The following is a 22756-nucleotide window of genomic DNA, read 5'->3' on the forward strand; positions in this document are numbered from 1 at the left end:
TAGCTCGAGATGAGGGATCCTTTCCCTGTTTCGTAGGGAAAGAATTCCCGGCGTTCCCGTCGCATCTCAAGAGGATGCGCTCTCCACAGGAAAGGCGAGAAGAACTCCAGTGTCGTGACACCATTCCAAGAGTCCCCCAGATGTGTCAGTCCATTCCAGAGGAACCTGTTTTCCCTGCACTGCCTTGACGTTCAAGCCGAGGATCGACTCCCACCACGTGTGCACGTGGGACAGCCCTGTGGGAAAGCCTCGTGGGAAAGCCTCTTTGAAAAGACTCGAGGGAAAACCATAGATCCTTTGATCCACGCGGCGGACTGCGTGACACTGCTGCTACCGATCTGGAGGAAAGCGCAAGTGCATGCCCGCATTCGAGACGAGGACTGACTCCCCTGGGGAGACTCCAGAAGTACCCCAAGATCCATGTCAGCACTGGAGAGGAATCCTCAGGTTCTGGCCACGACTCCACACAAGGTCTTAGGCCCCGGGATCGACGGGAGAGGAATCCCGAGAGGCCCCCGAGGAACTCGCATGGGGACTGACCTTTCCTGCGGCCACCAGAGCGGGTCCCTGAGGTCCCCGTCGTAAGTCGAGAGCACCTGCCGCAACTCGAGAAAATCCAGGAGGTTTTGCCCTCCAGGCGAGATGAGGCCCATTTCCGCTGAGGCTTCTCGAGGCCAATCACATCTAACCACTGGAACTTCCAAAGGGTCCTTCACACCCTTGCTGCAACTCAAGAAGTTCCCCGACATACCCGTCTCCACTCGAGAGGAAGCACGTGGTGTCCCGCACATATCCAGGGGAGCCCCGTTTCGCCTCCTAGCTCGAGATGAGGGATCCTTTCCCTGTTTCGTAGGGAAAGAATTCCCGGCGTTCCCGTCGCATCTCAAGAGGAGGCGCTCTCCACAGGAAAGGCGAGAGGAACTCCAGGGTCGTGCCACCATTCCAAGAGTCCCGCAGATGTGTCAGTCCATTCCAGAGGAACCTGTTTTCCCTGCACTGCCTTGACGTTCAAGCCGAGGATCGACTCCCACCACGTGTGCACGTGGGACAGCCCTGTGGGAAAGCCTCGTGGGAAAGCCTCGTGGGAAAGACTCGAGGGAAAACCATAGATCCTTTGATCCACGCGGCGGACTGCGTGACACTGCTGCTACCGCTCTGGAGGAAAGCGCAAGTGCATGCCCGCATTCGAGACGAGGACTGACTCCCCTGGGGAGACTCCAGAAGTACCCCAAGATCCATGTCAGCACTGGAGAGGAATCCTCAGGTTCCGGCCCCGACTCCACACAAGGTCTTAGGCCCCGGCATCGACGGGAGAGGAATCCCGAGAGGCCCCCGAGGAACTCGCATGGGGACTGGCCTTTCCTGAGGCCACCAGAGCGGGTCCCTGAGGTCCCCGTCGTAAGTCGAGAGCACCTGCCGCAACTCGAGAAAATCCAGGAGGTTTTGCCCTCCAGGCGAGATGAGGCCCATTTCCGCTGAGGCTTCTCGAGGCCAATCACATCTAACCACTGGAACTTCCAAAGGGTCTTTCCCACCCTTGCTGCAACTCAAGAAGTTCCCCGACATACCCGTCTCCACTCGAGAGGAAGCACGTGGGGTCCCGCACACATCCAGGGGAGCCCCGTTTCGCCTCCTAGCTCGAGATGAGGGATCCTTTCCCTGTTTCGTAGGTAAAGAATTCCCGGCGTTCCCGTCGCATCTCAAGAGGAGGCGCTCTCCACAGGAAAGGCGAAAGGAACTCCAGGGTCGTGCCACCATTCCAAGAGTCCCCCAGATGTGTCAGTCCATTCCAGAGGAACCTGTTTTCCCTGCACTGCCTTGACGTTCAAGCCGAGGATCGACTCCCACCACGTGTGCACGTGGGACAGCCCTGTGGGAAAGCCTCGTGGGAAAGCCTCGTGGGAAAGACTTGAGGGAAAACCATAGATCCTTTGATCCACGCGGCGGACTGCGTGACACTGCTGCTACCGCTCTGGAGGAAAGCGCAAGTGCATGCCCGCATTCGAGACGAGGACTGACTCCCCTGGGGAGACTCCAGAAGTACCCCAAGATCCATGTGAGCACTGGAGAGGAATCCTCAGGTTCCGGCCCCGACTCCACACAAGGTCTTAGGCCCCGGCATCGACGGGAGAGGAATCCCGAGAGGCCCCCGAGGAACTCGCATGGGGACTGGCCTTTCCTGAGGCCACCAGAGCGGGTCCCTGAGGTCCCCGTCGTAAGTCGAGAGCACCTGCCGCAACTCGAGAAAATCCAGGAGGTTTTGCCCTCCAGGCGAGATGAGGCCCATTTCCGCTGAGGCTTCTCGAGGCTAATCACGTCTAACCACGGGAACTTCCAAAGGGTCCTTCACACCCTTGATGCAACTCAAAAAGTTCCCCGACATACCCGTCTCCACTCGAGAGGAAGCACGTGGGTCCCACACACATCCAGGGAAGCCCCGTTTCCGCCTCCTAGCTCGAGATGAGGGATCCTTTCCCTGTTTCGTAGGGAAAGAATTCCCGGCGTTCCCGTCGCATCTCAAGAGGAGGCGCTCTCCACAGGAAAGGCGAGAGGAACTCCAGGGTCGTGCCACCATTCCAAGAGTCCCCCAGATGTGTCAGTCCATTCCAGAGGAACCTGTTTTCCCTGCACTGCTTTGACGTTCAAGCCGAGGATCGACTCCCACCACGTGTGCACGTGGGACAGCCCTGTGGGAAAGCCTCGTGGGAAAGCCTCGTGGGAAAGACTCGAGGGAAAACCATAGATCCTTTGATCCACGCGGCGGACTGCGTGACACTGCTGCTACCGCTCTGGAGGAAAGCGCAAGTGCATGCCCGCATTCGAGACGAGGACTGACTCCCCTGGGGAGACTCCAGAAGTACCCCAAGATCCATGTCAGCACTGGAGAGGAATCCTCAGGTTCCGGCCCCGACTCCACACAAGGTCTTAGGCCCCGGCATCGACGGGAGAGGAATCCCGAGAGGCCCCCGAGGAACTCGCATGGGGACTGGCCTTTCCTGAGGCCACCAGAGCGGTTCCCTGAGGTCCCCGTCGTAAGTCGAGAGCACCTGCTGCAACTCGAGAAAATCCAGGAGGTTTTGCCCTCCAGGCGAGATGAGGCCCATTTCCGCTGAGGCTTCTCGAGGCCAATCACATCTAACCACTGGAAATTCCAAAGGGTCCTTCACACCATTGCTGCAACTCAAGAAGTTCCCCGACATACCCGTCTCCACTCCAGAGGAAGCACGTGGGGTCCCGCACACATCCAGGGGAGCCCCGTTTCCGCCTCCTAGCTCGAGATGAGGGATCCTTTCCCTGTTTCGTAGGGAAAGAATTCCCGGCGTTCCCGTCGCATCTCAAGAGGATGCGCTCTCCACAGGAAAGGCGAGAAGAACTCCAGTGTCGTGACACCATTCCAAGAGTCCCCCAGATGTGTCAGTCCATTCCAGAGGAACCTGTTTTCCCTGCACTGCCTTGACGTTCAAGCCGAGGATCGACTCCCACCACGTGTGCACGTGGGACAGCCCTGTGGGAAAGCCTCGTGGGAAAGCCTCTTTGAAAAGACTCGAGGGAAAAGCATAGATCCTTTGATCCACGAGGCGGACTGCGTGACACTGCTGCTACCGATCTGGAGGAAAGCGCAAGTGCATGCCCGCATTCGAGACGAGGACTGACTCCCCTGGGGAGACTCCATAAGTACCCCAAGATCCATGTCAGCACTGGAGAGGAATCCTCAGGTTCCGGCCACGACTCCACACAAGGTCTTAGGCCCCGGGATCGACGGGAGAGGAATCCCGAGAGGCCCCCGAGGAACTCGCATGGGGACTGACCTTTCCTGCGGCCACCAGAGCGGGTCCCTGAGGTCCCCGTCGTAAGTCGAGAGCACCTGCCGCAACTCGAGAAAATCCAGGAGGTTTTGCCCTCCAGGCGAGATGAGGCCCATTTCCGCTGAGGCTTCTCGAGGCCAATCACATCTAACCACTGGAACTTCCAAAGGGTCCTTCACACCCTTGCTGCAACTCAAGAAGTTCCCCGACATACCCGTCTCCACTCGAGAGGAAGCACGTGGTGTCCCGCACACATCCAGGGGAGCCCCGTTTCGCCTCCTAGCTCGAGATGAGGGATCCTTTCCCTGTTTCGTAGGGAAAGAATTCCCGGCGTTCCCGTCGCATCTCAAGAGGAGGCGCTCTCCACAGGAAAGGCGAGAGGAACTCCAGGGTCGTGCCACCATTCCAAGAGTCCCCCAGATGTGTCAGTCCATTCCAGAGGAACCTGTTTTCCCTGCACTGCCTTGACGTTCAAGCCGAGGATCGACTCCCACCACGTGTGCACGTGGGACAGCCCTGTGGGAAAGCCTCGTGGGAAAGCCTCGTGGGAAAGACTCGAGGGAAAACCATAGATCCTTTGATCCACGCGGCAGACTGCGTGACACTGCTGCTACCGCTCTGGAGGAAAGCGCAAGTGCATGCCCGCATTCGAGACGAGGACTGACTCCCCTGGGGAGACTCCAGAAGTACCCCAAGATCCATGTCAGCACTGGAGAGGAATCCTCAGGTTCCGGCCCCGACTCCACACAAGGTCTTAGGCCCCGGCATCGACGGGAGAGGAATCCCGAGAGGCCCCCGAGGAACTCGCATGGGGACTGGCCTTTCCTGAGGCCACCAGAGCGGGTCCCTGAGGTCCCCGTCGTAAGTCGAGAGCACCTGCCGCAACTCGAGAAAATCCAGGAGGTTTTGCCCTCCAGGCGAGATGAGGCCCATTTCCGCTGAGGCTTCTCGAGGCTAATCACGTCTAACCACGGGAACTTCCAAAGGGTCCTTCACACCCTTGATGCAACTCAAAAAGTTCCCCGACATACCCGTCTCCACTCGAGAGGAAGCACGTGGGTCCCACACACATCCAGGGAAGCCCCGTTTCCGCCTCCTAGCTCGAGATGAGGGATCCTTTCCCTGTTTCGTAGGGAAAGAATTCCCGGCGTTCCCGTCGCATCTCAAGAGGAGGCGCTCTCCACAGGAAAGGCGAGAGGAACTCCAGGGTCGTGCCACCATTCCAAGAGTCCCCCAGATGTGTCAGTCCATTCCAGAGGAACCTGTTTTCCCTGCACTGCCTTGACGTTCAAGCCGAGGATCGACTCCCACCACGTGTGCACGTGGGACAGCCCTGTGGGAAAGCCTCGTGGGAAAGCCTCGTGGGAAAGACTCGAGGGAAAACCATAGATCCTTTGATCCATGCGGCGGACTGCGTGACACTGCTGCTACCGCTCTGGAGGAAAGCGCAAGTGCATGCCCGCATTCGAGACGAGGACTGACTCCCCTGGGGAGACTCCAGAATTACCCCAAGATTCATGTCAGTACTGGAGAGGAATCCTCAGGTTCCGGCCCCGACTCCATACAAGGTCTTAGGCCCCGGCATCGACGGGAGAGGAATCCCGAGAGGCCCCCGAGGAACTCGCATGGGGACTGGCCTTTCCTGAGGCCACCAGAGTGGGTCCCTGAGGTCCCCGTCGTAAGTCGAGAGCACCTGCCGCAACTCGAGAAAATCCAGGAGGTTTTGCCCTCCAGGCGAGATGAGGCCCATTTCCGCTGAGGCTTCTCGAGGCTAATCACATCTAACCACTGGAACTTCCAAAGGGTCCTTCACACCCTTGCTGCAACTCAAGCAGTTCCGCGACATATCCGTCTCCACTCGAGCGGAAGCACGTGCGGTCCGGCACACATCCAGGGGAGCCCCTTTTCCGCCTCCTAGCTCGAGATGAGGGATCCTTTCCCTGTTTCGTAGGGAAAGAATTCCCGGCGTTCCCGTCGCATCTCAAGAGGAGGCGCTCTCCACAGGAAAGGCGAGAGGAACTCCAGGGTCGTGCCACCATTCCAAGAGACTCCCAGATGTGTCAGTCCATTCCAGAGGACCCTGTTTTCCTGGCACTGCCTTGACGTTCAAGCCGAGGATCGAGTCCCACCACGTGTGCATGGGGTACAGCCCTGTGGGTAAGCCTCGTGGGAAAGCCTCGTGGGAAAGACTCGAGGGAAAACCATAGATCCTTTGATCCATGCGGAGGACTGCGTGACACTGCTGCTACCGCTCTGGAGGAAAGCGCAAGTGCATGCCCGCATTCGAGACGAGGACTGACTCCCCTGGGGAGACTCCAGAAGTACCCCAAGATCCATGTCAGCACTGGAGAGGAATCCTCAGGTTCCGGCCCCGACTCCATACAAGGTCTTAGGCCCCGGCATCGACGGGAGAGGAATCCCGAGAGGCCCCCGAGGAACTCGCATGGGGACTGGCCTTTCCTGAGGCCACCAGAGCGGGTCCCCGAGGTCCCCGTCGTAAGTCGAGAGCATCTGCCGCTACTCGAGAAAATCCAGGAGGTTTTGCCCTCCAGGCGAGATGAGGCCCATTTCCGCTGAGGCTTCTCGAGGCCAATCACATCTAACCACTGGAACTTCCAAAGGGTCCTTCACACACTTGCTGCAACTCAAGCAGTTCCGCGACATACCGGTCTCCACTCGAGGGGAAACACGTGGGTCCCGCACAAATCCACGGGAGCCCCTTTTCCGCCTCCTAGCTCGAGATGAGGGATCCTTTCCCTGTTTCGTAGGGAAAAAATTCCCGGCGTTCCCGTCGCATCTCAAGAGGAGGCGCTCTGCACATGAAAGGCGAGAGGAACTCAAGGGTCGTGCGACCATTCCAAGAGACCCCCAGATGTGTCAGTCCATTCCAGAGGAACCTGTTTTCCCGGCCCTGCCTTGACGTTCAAGCCGAGGATCGAGTCCCACCACGTGTGCATGTGGTACAGCCCTGTGGGTAAGCCTCGTGGGAAAGCCTCGTGGGAAAGACACGAGGGAAAACCATAGATCCTTTGATCCACGCGGCGGACTGCGTGACACTGCTGCTACCCCTCTGGAGGAAAGCGCAAGTGCATGCCCGCATTCGAGACGAGGACTGACTCCCCTGAGGAGACTCCAGAAGTACCCCAAGATCCATGTCAGCACTGGAGAGGAATACTTAGGTTCCGGCCCCGACTCCACACAAGGTCTTAGGCCCCGGCATCGACGGGAGAGGAATCCCGAGAGGCCCCCGAGGAACTCGCATGGGGACTGGCCTTTCCTGAGGCCACCAGAGCGGGTCCCCGAGGTCCCCGTCGTAAGTCGAGAGCACCTGCCGCAACTCGAGAATATCAAGGAGGTTTTGCCCTCCAGGAGACATGAGGCCCATTTCCGCTGAGGCTTCTCGAGGCTAATCACATCTAACCACTGGAACTTCCAAAGGGTCCTTCACACCCTTGCTGCAACTCAAGAAGTTTCCCAACATACCCGTCTCCACTCGAGAGGAAGCACGTGGGGTCACGCTCACATTCAGGGGAGCCCCGTTTCCGCCTGCTAGCTCGAGATGACGGATCCTTTCCCTGTTTCGTAGGGAAAGAATTCCCGGCGTTCCCGTCGCATCTCAAGAGGAGGCGCGCTCCACAGGAAAGGCGAGAGGAACTCCAGGGTCGTGCCACCATTCCAAGAGTCCCCCAGATGTGTCAGTCCATTCCAGAGGTACCTGTTTTCCCTGCACTGCCTTGACATTCAAGCCGAGGATCGACTCCCACCACGTGTTCACGTGGGACAGCCCTGTGGGAAAGCCTCGTGGGAAAGCCTCGTGGGAAAGACTCGAGGGAAAACCATAGATCCTTTGATCCACGCGGCGGACTGCGTGACACTGCTGCTACCGCTCTGGAGGAAAGCGGAAGTGCATGCCCGCATTCGAGACGAGGACTGACTCCCCTGGGGAGACTCCAGAAGTACCCCAAGATCCATGTCAGCACTGGAGAGGAATCCTCAGGTTCCGGCCCCGACTCCACACAAGGTCTTAGGCCCCGGCATCGACGGGAGAGGAATCCCGAGAGGACCCCGAGGAACTCGCATGGGGACTGGCCTTTCCTGAGGCCACCAGAGCGGGTCCCTGAGGTCCCCGTCGTAACTCGAGAGCACCGGCCGCAACTCGAGAAAATCCAGGAGGTTTTGCCCTCCAGGCGAGATGAGGCCCATTTCCGCTGAGGCTTCTCGAGGCTAATCAGGTCTAACCACTGGAACTTCCAAAGGGTCCTTCACACGCTTGCTGCATCTCAAGCAGTTCAGCGACATACACGTCTCCACACGAGGGGAAACACGTGGGGTCCCGCACACATCCACGGGAGCCCCTTTTCCGCCTCCTAGCTCGAGATGAGGGATCCTTTCCCTGTTTCGTAGGGAAAGAATTCCCGGCGTTCCCGTCGCATCTCAAGAGGAGGCGCTCTCCACAGGAAAGGCGAGAGGAACTCCAGGGTCGTGCCACCATTCCAAGAGACCCCCAGATGTGTCAGTCCATTCCAGAGGAACCTGTTTTCCCGGCCCTGCCTTGACGTTCAAGCCGAGGATCGAGTCCCACCACGTGTGCATGTGGTACAGCCCTGTGGGTAAGCCTCGTGGGAAAGCCTCGTGGGAAAGACACGAGGGAAAACCATAGATCCTTTGATCCACGCGGCGGACTGCGTGACACTGCTGCTACCGCTCTGGAGGAAAGCGCAAGTGCATGCCCGCATTCGAGACGAGGACTGACTCCCCTGGGGAGACTCCAGAAGTACCCCAAGATCCATGTCAGCACTGGAGAGGAATCCTCAGGTTCCGGCCCCGACTCCACACAAGGTTTAGGCCCCGGCATCGACGGGAGAGGAATCCCGAGAGGCCCCCGAGGAACTCGCATGGGGACTGGCCTTTCCTGAGGCCACCAGAGCGGGTCCCTGAGGTCCCCGTCGTAAGTCGAGAGCACCTGCCGCAACTCGAGAATATCCAGGAGGTTTTGCCCTCCAGGCGACATGAGGCCCATTTCCGCTGAGGCTTCTCGAGGCTAATCACATCTAACCACTGGAACTTCCAAAGGGTCCTTCACACCCTTGCTGCAACTCAAGAAGTTCCCCGACATATCCGTCTCCACTCGAGGGGAAGCACGTGGGGTCCCGCACACATCCAGGGGAGCCCCGTTTCCGCCTGCTAGCTCGAGATGACGGATCCTTTCCCTGTTTCGTAGGGAAAGAATTCCCGGCGTTCCCGTCGCATCTCAAGAGGAGGCGCTCTCCACAGGAAAGGCGAGAGGAACTCCAGGGTCGTGCCACCATTCCAAGAGTCCCCCAGCTGTGTCAGTCCATTCCAGAGGAACCTGTTTTCCCTGCACTGCCTTGACGTTCAAGCCGAGGATCGACTCCCACCACGTGTGCACGTGGGACAGCCCTGTGGGAAAGCCTCGTGGGAAAGCCTCGTGGAAAAGACTCGAGGGAAAACCATAGATCCTTTGATCCACGCGGCGGACTGCGTGACACTGCTGCTACCGCTCTGGAGGAAAGCGCAAGTGCATGCCCGCATTTGATACGAAGACTGACTCCCCTGGGGAGACTCCAGAAGTACCCCAAGATCCATGTCAGCACTGGAGAGGAATCCTCAGGTTCCGGCCCCATTCCACACGAGGTCTTCGGGCCCGGCATCGACGGGAGAGGAATCCCGAGAGGTCCCCGAGCAACTCGGATGGGGACTGGCCTTTCCTGAGGCCACCAGAGCGGGTCCCTGAGGTCCCCGTCGTAAGTCGAGAGCACCTGCCGCAACTCGAGAAAATCCAGGAGGTTTTGCCCTCCAGGCGAGATGAGGCCCATTTCCGCTGAGGCTTCTCGAGGCTAATCACATCTAACCACTGGAACTTCCAAAGGGTCCTTCACACCCTTGCTGCAAGTCCAGAAGTTCCCCGACATACCAGTCTCCACTCGAGAGGAAGCACGAGGGTCCCGCACACATCCAGGGGAGACCCGTTTCAGCCGCCTAGCTCGAGATGAGGGATCCTTTCCCTGTTTCGTAGGGAAAGAATTCCCGGCGTTCCCGTCGCATCTCAAGAGGAGGCGCTCTCCACAGGAAAGGCGAGAGGAACTCCAGGGTCGTGCCACCATTCCAAGAGTCCCCCAGATGTGTCAGTCCATTCCAGAGGAACCTGTTTTCCCTGCACTGCCTTGACGTTCAAGCCGAGGATCGACTCCCACCACGTGTGCACGTGGGACAGCCCTGTGGGAAAGCCTCGTGGGAAAGCCTCGTGGGAAAGACTCGAGGGAAAACCATAGATCCTTTGATCCATGCGGCGGACTGCGTGACACTGCTGCTACCGCTCTGGAGGAAAGCGCAAGTGCATGCCCGCATTCGAGACGAGGACTGACTCCCCTGGGGAGACTCCAGAATTACCCCAAGATTCATGTCAGTACTGGAGAGGAATCCTCAGGTTCCGGCCCCGACTCCATACAAGGTCTTAGGCCCCGGCATCGACGGGAGAGGAATCCCGAGCGGCCCCCGAGGAACTCGCATGGGGACTGGCCTTTCCTGAGGCCACCAGAGTGGGTCCCCGAGGTCCCCGTCGTAAGTCGAGAGCACCTGCCGCAACTCGAGAAAATCCAGGAGGTTTTGCCCTCCAGGCGAGATGAGGCCCATTTCCGCTGAGGCTTCTCGAGGCTAATCACATCTAACCACTGGAACTTCCAAAGGGTCCTTCACACCCTTGCTGCAACTCAAGCAGTTCCGCGACATATCCGTCTCCACTCGAGCGGAAGCACGTGCGGTCCCGCACACATCCAGGGGAGCCCCTTTTCCGCCTCCTAGCTCGAGATGAGGGATCCTTTCCCTGTTTCGTAGGGAAAGAATTCCCGGCGTTCCCGGCGCATCTCAAGAGGAGGCGCTCTCCACAGGAAAGGCGAGAGGAACTCCAGGGTCGTGCCACCATTCCAAGAGACTCCCAGATGTGTCAGTCCATTCCAGAGGACCCTGTTTTCCTGGCACTGCCTTGACGTTCAAGCCGAGGATCGAGTCCCACCACGTGTGCATGGGGTACAGCCCTGTGGGTAAGCCTCGTGGGAAAGCCTCGTGGGAAAGACTCGAGGGAAAACCATAGATCCTTTGATCCATGCGGCGGACTGCGTGACACTGCTGCTACCGCTCTGGAGGAAAGCGCAAGTGCATGCCCGCATTCGAGACGAGGACTGACTCCCCTGGGGAGACTCCAGAAGTACCCCAAGATCCATGTCAGCACTGGAGAGGAATCCTCAGGTTCCGGCCCCGACTCCATACAAGGTCTTAGGCCCCGGCATCGACGGGAGAGGAATCCCGAGAGGCCCCCGAGGAACTCGCATGGGGACTGGCCTTTCCTGAGGCCACCAGAGCGGGTCCCCGAGGTCCCCGTCGTAAGTCGAGAGCATCTGCCGCTACTCGAGAAAATCCAGGAGGTTTTGCCCTCCAGGCGAGATGAGGCCCATTTCCGCTGAGGCTTCTCGAGGCCAATCACATCTAACCACTGGAACTTCCAAAGGGTCCTTCACACACTTGCTGCAACTCAAGCAGTTCCGCGACATACCGGTCTCCACTCGAGGGGAAACACGTGGGTCCCGCACAAATCCACGGGAGCCCCTTTTCTGCCTCCTAGCTCGAGATGAGGGATCCTTTCCCTGTTTCGTAGGGAAAAAATTCCCGGCGTTCCCGTCGCATCTCAAGAGGAGGCGCTCTCCACAGGAAAGGCGAGAGGAACTCCAGGGTCGTGACACCATTCCAAGAGTCCCCCAGATGTGTCAGTCCATTCCAGAGGAACCTGTTTTCCCTGCACTGCCTTGACGTTCAAGCCGAGGATCGACTCCCACCACGTGTGCACGTGGGACAGCCCTGTGGGAAAGCCTCGTGGGAAAGCCTCGTATGAAAGTCTCGAGAGAAAACCATAGATCCTTTGATCCACGCGGCGGACTGCGTGACACTGCTGCTACCGCTCTGGAGGAAAGTGAAAGTGCATGCGCGCATTCGAGACGAGGACTGACTCCCCTGGTGAGACTCCAGAAGTACCCCAAGATCCATGTCAGCACTGGAGAGGAATCCTCAGGTTCCGGCCCCGACTCCACACAAGGTCTTAGGCCCCGGCATCGACGGGAGAGGAATCCCGAGAGGCCCCCGAAGAACTCGCATGGGGACTGGGCTTTCCTGAGGCCACCAGAGCGGGTCCCTGAGGTCCACGTCGTAAGTCGAGAACACCTGCCGCAACTCGAGAAAATCCAGGAGGTTTTGCCCTCCAGGCGAGATGAGGCCCATTTCCGCTGAGGCTTCTCGAGGCCAATCACATCTAACCACTGGAACTTCCAAAGGGTCCTTCACACCATTGCTGCAACTCTAGAAGTTCCCCGACATACCCGTCTCCACTCGAGAGGAAGCACGTGGGGTCCCGCACACATCCAGGGGAGCCCCGTTTCCGCCTCCTAGCTCGAGATGAGGGATCCTTTCCCTGTTTCGTAGGGAAAGAATTCCCGGCGTTCCCGTCGCATCTCAAGAGGAGGCGCTCTCCACAGGAAAGGCGAGAGGAACTCCAGGGTCGTGCCACCATTCCAAGAGTCCCCCAGATGTGTCAGTCCATTCCAGAGGAACCTGTTTTCCCTGCACTGCCTTGACGTTCAAGCCGAGGATCGACTCCCACCACGTGTGCACGTGGGACAGCCCTGTGGGAAAGCCTCGTGGGAAAGCCTCGTGGGAAAGACTCGTGGGAAAACCGTAGATCCTTTGATCCACGCGGCGGACTGCGTGACACTGCTGCTACCGCTCTGGAGGAAAGCGCAAGTGCATGCCCGCATTCGAGACGAGGACTGACTCCCCTGGGGAGACTCCAGAAGTACCCCAAGATCCATGTCAGCACTGGAGAGGAATCCTCAGGTTCCGGCCCCGACTCCACACAAGGTCTTAGGCCCTGGCATCGACGGGAGAGGAATCCCGAGAGGCCCCCGAGGAACTCGCATGGGGACTGGCCTTTCCTGAGGCCACCAGAGCGGGTCCCTGAGGTCCCCGTCGTAAGTCGAGAGCACCTGCCGCAACTCGAGAAAATCCAGGAGGTTTTGCCCTCCAGGCGAGATGAGGCCCATTTCCGCTGAGGCTTCTCGAGGCCAATCACATCTAACCACTGGAACTTCCAAAGGGTCCTTCACACCATTGCTGCAACTCAAGAAGTTCCCCGACATACCCGTCTCCACTCGAGAGGAAGCACGTGGGGTCCCGCACACATCCAGGGGAGCCCCGTTTCCGCCTCCTAGCTCGAGATGAGGGATCCTTTCCCTGTTTCGTAGGGAAAGAATTCCCGGCGTTCCCGTCGCATCTCAAGAGGAGGCGCTCTCCACAGGAAAGGCGAGAGGAACTCCAGGGTCGTGCCACCATTCCAAGAGTCCCCCAGATGTGTCAGTCCATTCCAGAGGAACCTGTTTTCCCTGCACTGCCTTGACGTTCAAGCCGAGGATCGACTCCCACCACGTGTGCACGTGGGACAGCCCTGTGGGAAAGCCTCGTGGGAAAGCCTCGTGGGAAAGACTCGAGGGAAAACCATAGATCCTTTGATCCACGCGGCGGACTGCGTGACACTGCTGCTACCGCTCTGGAGGAAAGCGCAAGTGCATGCCCGCATTCGAGACGAGGACTGACTCCCCTGGGGAGACTCCAGAAGTACCCCAAGATCCATGTCAGCACTGGAGAGGAATCCTCAGGTTCCGGCCCCGACTCCACACAAGGTCTTAGGCCCCGGCATCGACGGGAGAGGAATCCCGAGAGGCCCCCGAGGAACTCGCATGGGGACTGGCCTTTCCTGAGGCCACCAGAGCGGGTCCCTGAGGTCCCCGTCGTAAGTCGAGAGCACCTGCCGCAACTCGAGAAAATCCAGGAGGTTTTGCCCTCCAGGCGAGATGAGGCCCATTTCCGCTGAGGCTTCTCGAGGCCAATCACATCTAACCACTGGAACTTCCAAAGGGTCCTTCACACCCTTGCTGCAACTCAAGAAGTTCCCCGACATACCCTTCTCCACTCGAGAGGAAGCACGTGGTGTCCCGCACACATCCAGGGGAGCCCCGTTTCGCCTCCTAGCTCGAGATGAGGGATCCTTTCCCTGTTTCGTAGGGAAAGAATTCCCGGCGTTCCCGTCGCATCTCAAGAGGAGGCGCTCTCCACAGGAAAGGCGAGAGGAACTCCAGGGTCGTGCCACCATTCCAAGAGTCCCCCAGATGTGTCAGTCCATTCCAGAGGAACCTGTTTTCCCTGCACTGCCTTGACGTTCAAGCCGAGGATCGACTCCCACCACGTGTGCACGTGGGACAGCCCTGTGGAAAGCCTCGTGGGAAAGACTCGAGGGAAAACCATAGATCCTTTGATCCACGCGGCGGACTGCGTGACACTGCTGCTACCGCTCTGGAGGAAAGCGCAAGTGCATGCCCGCATTCGAGACGAAGACTGACTCCCCTGGGGAGACTCCAGAAGTACCCCCAAGATCCATGTCAGCACTGGAGAGGAATCCTCAGGTTCCGGCCCCGACTCCACACAAGGTCTTAGGCCCCGGCATCGACGGGAGAGGAATCCCGAGAGGCCCCCGAGGAACTCGCATGGGGACTGGCCTTTCCTGAGGCCACCAGAGCGGGTCCCTTAGGTCCCCGTCGTAAGTCGAGAGCACCTGCCGCAACTCGAGAAAATCCAGGAGGTTTTGCCCTCCAGGCGAGATGAGGCCCATTTCCGCTGAGGCTTCTCGAGGCCAATCACATCTAACCACTGGAACTTCCAAAGGGTCTTTCACACCATTGCTGCAACTCAAGAAGTTCCCCGACATACCCGTCTCCACTCGAAAGGAAGCACGTGGGGTCCCGCACACATCCAGGGGAGCCCCGTTTCCGCCTCCTAGCTCGAGATGAGGGATCCTTTCCCTGTTTCGTAGGGAAAGAATTCCCGGCGTTCCCGTCGCATCTCAAGAGGAGGCGCTCTCCACAGGAAAGGCGAGAGGAACTCCAGGGTCGTGCCACCATTCCAAGAGTCCCCCAGATGTGTCAGTCCATTCCAGAGGAACCTGTTTTCCCTGCACTGCCTTGACGTTCAAGCCGAGGATCGACTCCCACCACGTGTGCACGTGGGACAGCCCTGTGGGAAAGCCTCGTGGGAAAGCCTCGTGGGAAAGACTCGAGGGAAAAACATAGATCCTTTGATCCACGCGGCGGACTGCGAGACACTGCTGCTACCGCTCTGGAGGAAAGCGCAAGTGCATGCCCGCATTCGAGACGAGGACTGACTCCCCTGGGGAGACTCCAGAAGTACCCCAAGGTCCATGTCAGCACTGGAGAGGAATCCTCAGGTTCCGGCCCCGACTCCACACAAGGTCTTAGGCCCAGCATCGACGGGAGAGGAATCCCGAGAGGCCCCCGAGGAACTCGCATGGGGACTGGCCTTTCCTGAGGCCACCAGAGCGGGTCCCTGAGGTCCCCGTAGTAAGTCGAGAGCACCTGCCACAACTCGAGAAAATCCAGGAGGTTTTGCCCTCCAGGCGAGATGAGGCCCATTTCCGATGAGGCTTCACGAGGCCAATCACATCTAACCACTGGAACTTCCAAAGGGTCCTTCACACCATTGCTGCAACTCAAGAAGTTCCCCGACATACCCGTCTCCACTCGAGAGGAAGCACGTGGGTCCCGCAGACATCCAGGGGAGCCCCGGTTCCGCCTCCTAGCTCGAGATGAGGGATCCTTTCCCTGTTTCGTAGGGAAAGAATTCCCGGCGTTCCCGTCGCATCTCAAGAGGAGGCGCTCTCCACAGGAAAGGCGAGAGGAACTCCAGGGTCGTGACACCCTTCCAAGAGTCCCCCAGATGTGTCAGTCCATTCCAGAGGAACCTGTTTTCCCTGCACTGCCTTGACGTTCAAGCCGAGGATCGACTCCCACCACGTGTGCACGTGGGACAGCCCTGTGGGAAAGCCTCGTGGGAAAGCCTCGTGGAAAAGACTCGAGGGAAAACCGTAGATCCTTTGATCCACGCGGCGGACTGCGTGACACTGCTGCTACCGCTCTGGAGGAAAGCGCAAGTGCATGCCCGCATTCGAGACGAGGACTGACTCCCCTGGGGAGACTCCAGAAGTACCCCAAGATCCATGTCAGCACTGGAGAGGAATCCTCAGGTTCCGGCCCCGACTCCACACAAGGTCTTAGGCCCCGGCATCGACGGGAGAGGAATCCCGAGAGGCCCCCGAGGAACTCGCATGGGGACTGGCCTTTCCTGAGGCCACCAGAGCGGGTCCCTGAGGTCCCCGTCGTAAGTCGAGAGCACCTGCCGCAACTCGAGAAAATCCAGGAGGTTTTGCCCTCCAGGCGAGATGAGGCCCATTTCCGCTGAGGCTTCTCGAGGCCAATCACATCTAACCACTGGAACTTCCAAAGGGTCCTTCACACCATTGCTGCAACTCTAGAAGTTCCCCGACATACCCGTCTCCACTCGAGAGGAAGCACGTGGGGTCCCGCACACATCCAGGGGAGCCCCGTTTCCGCCTCCTAGCTCGAGATGAGGGATCCTTTCCCTGTTTCGTAGGGAAAGAATTCCCGGCGTTCCCGTCGCATCTCAAGAGGAGGCGCTCTCCACAGGAAAGGCGAGAGGAACTCCAGGGTCGTGCCACCATTCCAAGAGTCCCCCAGATGTGTCAGTCCATTCCAGAGGAACCTGTTTTCCCTGCACTGCCTTGACGTTCAAGCCGAGGATCGACTCCCACCACGTGTGCACGTGGGACAGCCCTGTGGGAAAGCCTCGTGGGAAAGCCTCGTGGGAAAGACTCGAGGGAAAACCGTAGATCCTTTGATCCACGCGGCGGACTGCGTGACACTGCTGCTACCGCTCTGGAGGAAAGCGCAAGTGCATGCCCGCATTCGAGACGAGGACTGACTCCCCTGGGGAGACTCCAGAAGTACCCCAAGATCCATGTCAGCACTGGAGAGGAATCCTCAGGTTCCGGCCCCGACTCCACACAAGGTCTTAGGCCCCGGCATCGACGGGAGAGGAATCCCGAGAGGCCCCCGAGGAACTCGCATGGGGACTGGCCTTTCCTGAGGCCACCAGAGCGGGTCCCTGAGGTCCCCGTCGTAAGTCGAGAGCACCTGCCGCAACTCGAGAAAATCCAGGAGGTTTTGCCCTCCAGGCGAGATGAGGCCCATTTCCGCTGAGGCTTCTCGAGGCCAATCACATCTAACCACTGGAACTTCCAAAGGGTCCTTCACACCATTGCTGCAACTCAAGAAGTTCCCCGACATACCCGTCTCCACTCGAGAGGAAGCACGTGGGGTCCCGCACACATCCAGGGGAGCCCCGTTTCCGCCTCCTAGCTCGAGATGAGGGATCCTTTCCCTGTTTCGTAGGGAAAGAATTCCCGGCGTTCCCGTCGCATCTCAAGAGGAGGCGCTCTCCACAGGAAAGGCGAGAGGAACTCCAGGGTCGTGCCACCATTCCAAGAGTCCCCCAGATGTGTCAGTCCATTCCAGAGGAACCTGTTTTCCCTGCACTGCCTTGACGTTCAAGCCGAGGATCGACTCCCACCACGTGTGCACGTGGGACAGCCCTGTGGGAAAGCCTCGTGGGAAAGCCTCGTGGAAAAGACTCGAGGGAAAACCGTAGATCCTTTGATCCACGCGGCGGACTGCGTGACACTGCTGCTACCGCTCTGGAGGAAAGCGCAAGTGCATGCCCGCATTCGAGACGAGGACTGACTCCCCTGGGGAGACTCCAGAAGTACCCCCAAGATCCATGTCAGCACTGGAGAGGAATCCTCAGGTTCCGGCCCCGACTCCACACAAGGTCTTAGGCCCCGGCATCGACGGGAGAGGAATCCCGAGAGGCCCCCGAGGAACTCGCATGGGGACTGGCCTTTCCTGAGGCCACCAGAGCGGGTCCCTGAGGTCCCCGTCGTAAGTCGAGAGCACCTGCCGCAACTCGAGAAAATCCAGGAGGTTTTGCCCTCCAGGCGAGATGAGGCCCATTTCCGCTGAGGCTTCTCGAGGCCAATCACATCTAACCACTGGAACTTCCAAAGGGTCCTTCACACCATTGCTGCAACTCTAGAAGTTCCCCGACATACCCGTCTCCACTCGAGAGGAAGCACGTGGGGTCCCGCACACATCCAGGGGAGCCCCGTTTCCGCCTCCTAGCTCGAGATGAGGGATCCTTTCCCTGTTTCGTAGGGAAAGAATTCCCGGCTTTCCCGTCGCATCTCAAGAGGAGGCGCTCTCCACAGGAAAGGCGAGAGGAACTCCAGGGTCGTGCCACCATTCCAAGAGTCCCCCAGATGTGTCAGTCCATTCCAGAGGAACCTGTTTTCCCTGCACTGCCTTGACGTTCAAGCCGAGGATCGACTCCCACCACGTGTGCACGTGGGACAGCCCTGTGGGAAAGCCTCGTGGGAAAGCCTCGTGGGAAAGACTCGAGGGAAAAACATAGATCCTTTGATCCACGCGGCGGACTGCGTGACACTGCTGCTACCGCTCTGGAGGAAAGCGCAAGTGCATGCCCGCATTCGAGACGAGGACTGACTCCCCTGGGGAGACTCCAGAAGTACCCCAAGGTCCATGTCAGCACTGGAGAGGAATCCTCAGGTTCCGGCCCCGACTCCACACAAGGTCTTAGGCCCAGCATCGACGGGAGAGGAATCCCGAGAGGCCCCCGAGGAACTCGCATGGGGACTGGCCTTTCCTGAGGCCACCAGAGCGGGTCCCTGAGGTCCCCGTAGTAAGTCGAGAGCACCTGCCACAACTCGAGAAAATCCAGGAGGTTTTGCCCTCCAGGCGAGATGAGGCCCATTTCCGCTGAGGCTTCACGAGGCCAATCACATCTAACCACTGGAACTTCCAAAGGGTCCTTCACACCATTGCTGCAACTCAAGAAGTTCCCCGACATACCCGTCTCCACTCGAGAGGAAGCACGTGGGTCCCGCAGACATCCAGGGGAGCCCCGGTTCCGCCTCCTAGCTCGAGATGAGGGATCCTTTCCCTGTTTCGTAGGGAAAGAATTCCCGGCGTTCCCGTCGCATCTCAAGAGGAGGCGCTCTCCACAGGAAAGGCGAGAGGAACTCCAGGGTCGTGACACCATTCCAAGAGTCCCCCAGATGTGTCAGTCCATTCCAGAGGAACCTGTTTTCCCTGCACTGCCTTGACGTTCAAGCCGAGGATCGACTCCCACCACGTGTGCACGTGGGACAGCCCTGTGGGAAAGCCTCGTGGGAAAGCCTCGTGGAAAAGACTCGAGGGAAAACCGTAGATCCTTTGATCCACGCGGCGGACTGCGTGACACTGCTGCTACCGCTCTGGAGGAAAGCGCAAGTGCATGCCCGCATTCGAGACGAGGACTGACTCCCCTGGGGAGACTCCAGAAGTACCCCAAGATCCATGTCAGCACTGGAGAGGAATCCTCAGGTTCCGGCCCCGACTCCACACAAGGTCTTAGGCCCCGGCATCGACGGGAGAGGAATCCCGAGAGGCCCCCGAGGAACTCGCATGGGGACTGGCCTTTCCTGAGGCCACCAGAGCGGGTCCCTGAGGTCCCCGTCGTAAGTCGAGAGCACCTGCCGCAACTCGAGAAAATCCAGGAGGTTTTGCCCTCCAGGCGAGATGAGGCCCATTTCCGCTGAGGCTTCTCGAGGCCAATCACATCTAACCACTGGAACTTCCAAAGGGTCCTTCACACCATTGCTGCAACTCTAGAAGTTCCCCGACATACCCGTCTCCACTCGAGAGGAAGCACGTGGGGTCCCGCACACATCCAGGGGAGCCCCGTTTCCGCCTCCTAGCTCGAGATGAGGGATCCTTTCCCTGTTTCGTAGGGAAAGAATTCCCGGCGTTCCCGTCGCATCTCAAGAGGAGGCGCTCTCCACAGGAAAGGCGAGAGGAACTCCAGGGTCGTGCCACCATTCCAAGAGTCCCCCAGATGTGTCAGTCCATTCCAGAGGAACCTGTTTTCCCTGCACTGCCTTGACGTTCAAGCCGAGGATCGACTCCCACCACGTGTGCACGTGGAACAGCCCTGTGGGAAAGCCTCGTGGGAAAGCCTCGTGGGAAAGACTCGAGGGAAAACCGTAGATCCTTTGATCCACGCGGCGGACTGCGTGACACTGCTGCTACCGCTCTGGAGGAAAGCGCAAGTGCATGCCCGCATTCGAGACGAGGACTGACTCCCCTGGGGAGACTCCAGAAGTACCCCAAGATCCATGTCAGCACTGGAGAGGAATCCTCAGGTTCCGGCCCCGACTCCACACAAGGTCTTAGGCCCCGGCATCGACGGGAGAGGAATCCCGAGAGGCCCCCGAGGAACTCGCATGGGGACTGGCCTTTCCTGAGGCCACCAGAGCGGGTCCCTGAGGTCCCCGTCGTAAGTCGAGAGCACCTGCCGCAACTCGAGAAAATCCAGGAGGTTTTGCCCTCCAGGCGAGATGAGGCCCATTTCCGCTGAGGCTTCTCGAGGCCAATCACATCTAACCACTGGAACTTCCAAAGGGTCCTTCACACCATTGCTGCAACTCAAGAAGTTCCCCGACATACCCGTCTCCACTCGAGAGGAAGCACGTGGGGTCCCGCACACATCCAGGGGAGCCCCGTTTCCGCCTCCTAGCTCGAGATGAGGGATCCTTTCCCTGTTTCGTAGGGAAAGAATTCCCGGCGTTCCCGTCGCATCTCAAGAGGAGGCGCTCTCCACAGGAAAGGCGAGAGGAACTCCAGGGTCGTGCCACCATTCCAAGAGTCCCCCAGATGTGTCAGTCCATTCCAGAGGAACCTGTTTTCCCTGCACTGCCTTGACGTTCAAGCCGAGGATCGACTCCCACCACGTGTGCACGTGGGACAGCCCTGTGGAAAGCCTCGTGGGAAAGACTCGAGGGAAAACCATAGATCCTTTGATCCACGCGGCGGACTGCGTGACACTGCTGCTACCGCTCTGGAGGAAAGCGCAAGTGCATGCCCGCATTCGAGACGAGGACTGACTCCCCTGGGGAGACTCCAGAAGTACCCCAAGATCCATGTCAGCACTGGAGAGGAATCCTCAGGTTCCGGCCCCGACTCCACACAAGGTCTTAGGCCCCGGCATCGACGGGAGAGGAATCCCGAGAGGCCCCCGAGGAACTCGCATGGGGACTGGCCTTTCCTGAGGCCACCAGAGCGGGTCCCTGAGGTCCCCGTCGTAAGTCGAGAGCACCTGCCGCAACTCGAGAAAATCCAGGAGGTTTTGCCCTCCAGGCGAGATGAGGCCCATTTCCGCTGAGGCTTCTCGAGGCCAATCACATCTAACCACTGGAACTTCCAAAGGGTCCTTCACACCATTGCTGCAACTCAAGAAGTTCCCCGACATACCCGTCTCCACTCGAGAGGAAGCACGTGGGGTCCCGCACACATCCAGGGGAGCCCCGTTTCCGCCTCCTAGCTCGAGATGAGGGATCCTTTCCCTGTTTCGTAGGGAAAGAATTCCCGGCGTTCCCGTCGCATCTCAAGAGGAGGCGCTCTCCACAGGAAAGGCGAGAGGAACTCCAGGGTCGTGCCACCATTCCAAGAGTCCCCCAGATGTGTCAGTCCATTCCAGAGGAACCTGTTTTCCCTGCACTGCCTTGACGTTCAAGCCGAGGATCGACTCCCACCACGTGTGCACGTGGGACAGCCCTGTGGGAAAGCCTCGTGGGAAAGCCTCGTGGGAAAGACTCGAGGGAAAAACATAGATCCTTTGATCCACGCGGCGGACTGCGTGACACTGCTGCTACCGCTCTGGAGGAAAGCGCAAGTGCATGCCCGCATTCGAGACGAGGACTGACTCCCCTGGGGAGACTCCAGAAGTACCCCAAGATCCATGTCAGCACTGGAGAGGAATCCTCAGGTTCCGGCCCCGACTCCACACAAGGTCTTAGGCCCCGGCATCGACGGGAGAGGAATCCCGAGAGGCCCCCGAGGAACTCGCATGGGGACTGGCCTTTCCTGAGGCCACCAGAGCGGGTCCCTGAGGTCCCCGTCGTAAGTCGAGAGCACCTGCCGCAACTCGAGAAAATCCAGGAGGTTTTGCCCTCCAGGCGAGATGAGGCCCATTTCCGCTGAGGCTTCTCGAGGCCAATCACATCTAACCACTGGAACTTCCAAAGGGTCCTTCACACCCTTGCTGCAACTCAAGAAGTTCCCCGACATACCCTTCTCCACTCGAGAGGAAGCACGTGGTGTCCCGCACACATCCAGGGGAGCCCCGTTTCGCCTCCTAGCTCGAGATGAGGGATCCTTTCCCTGTTTCGTAGGGAAAGAATTCCCGGCGTTCCCGTCGCATCTCAAGAGGAGGCGCTCTCCACAGGAAAGGCGAGAGGAACTCCAGGGTCGTGCCACCATTCCAAGAGTCCCCCAGATGTGTCAGTCCATTCCAGAGGAACCTGTTTTCCCTGCACTGCCTTGACGTTCAAGCCGAGGATCGACTCCCACCACGTGTGCACGTGGGACAGCCCTGTGGAAAGCCTCGTGGGAAAGACTCGAGGGAAAACCATAGATCCTTTGATCCACGCGGCGGACTGCGTGACACTGCTGCTACCGCTCTGGAGGAAAGCGCAAGTGCATGCCCGCATTCGAGACGAAGACTGACTCCCCTGGGGAGACTCCAGAAGTACCCCCAAGATCCATGTCAGCACTGGAGAGGAATCCTCAGGTTCCGGCCCCGACTCCACACAAGGTCTTAGGCCCCGGCATCGACGGGAGAGGAATCCCGAGAGGCCCCCGAGGAACTCGCATGGGGACTGGCCTTTCCTGAGGCCACCAGAGCGGGTCCCTGAGGTCCCCGTCGTAAGTCGAGAGCACCTGCCGCAACTCGAGAAAATCCAGGAGGTTTTGCCCTCCAGGCGAGATGAGGCCCATTTCCGCTGAGGCTTCTCGAGGCCAATCACATCTAACCACTGGAACTTCCAAAGGGTCTTTCACACCATTGCT

Source organism: Ovis canadensis, chromosome 13 (assembly GCF_042477335.2).
Source record: "Ovis canadensis isolate MfBH-ARS-UI-01 breed Bighorn chromosome 13, ARS-UI_OviCan_v2, whole genome shotgun sequence".
Lineage (NCBI taxonomy): Eukaryota > Metazoa > Chordata > Mammalia > Artiodactyla > Bovidae > Ovis > Ovis canadensis.